This window comes from Acyrthosiphon pisum, chromosome A1, assembly GCF_005508785.2.
Source record: "Acyrthosiphon pisum isolate AL4f chromosome A1, pea_aphid_22Mar2018_4r6ur, whole genome shotgun sequence".
In the NCBI taxonomy this organism is placed as follows: domain Eukaryota; kingdom Metazoa; phylum Arthropoda; class Insecta; order Hemiptera; family Aphididae; genus Acyrthosiphon; species Acyrthosiphon pisum.
The window spans coordinates 165,573,989-165,574,768 of NC_042494.1; positions in this window are offsets into that span (position 1 = coordinate 165,573,989).

The window sequence follows — 780 nt, forward strand, 5'->3', positions numbered from 1 at the left end:
TCCAATTATATATTTTCTTTTGAAACTATGAGCTACCTACATTACCAGTTATGGCATCATCACCAGAACGTAGGTATATTTTCTACCATGAAAAAATTAAATAAAACTTTTAACGAAACTCGTCAGACCAAGTACATCGGAGTGATTTCGGAAAGCTCAGACTGGATTCAGATCGGATGAGTATGAATAAAATATGCATTGAAAAAAAATAAGTTCGTATTTCCTAATACACGGATGGGTGTGACAGATCGGATGCGTGTGTGACATTGTGACAGGGCCTTTACACGTCTAGCTATTTTGAGTGTAGTAGTGTAGGTACATAGACAAATTTAAATGATGTGATCGATTGTTTCGCAAAAAAAAGATTAGGTGCTACTTAGACTTTATACTATAAAAAATTTATTTTAAGATACACATTTTATCACACATGTAGGAATTCCATAAAAACCTATTATTTAGATAATTATTATAATAGATACATTTCTTTTTTAGTTGGTTTTTATAATATGAAAATATATAATTTAGTTTTAAACCACTCCCGAAAATTTTGTTCCAACTGCAGCCTTGAAGATCATATCAAAATGTCATGAATAACACACAAAAAGTATATAATATTCAATTAGGATTAAGGGGATTCGATATCGTGATTTTCTGTTTTCGTCTAACACACGCGTGACATAGTATTTTAGACGTGTTTTTTGCCAAACATACCGATTGATCTAATGAAGCGATAAGAATTATGAAAACAGATTTGAATTTGTCATCAAGTCTACTTAAAAT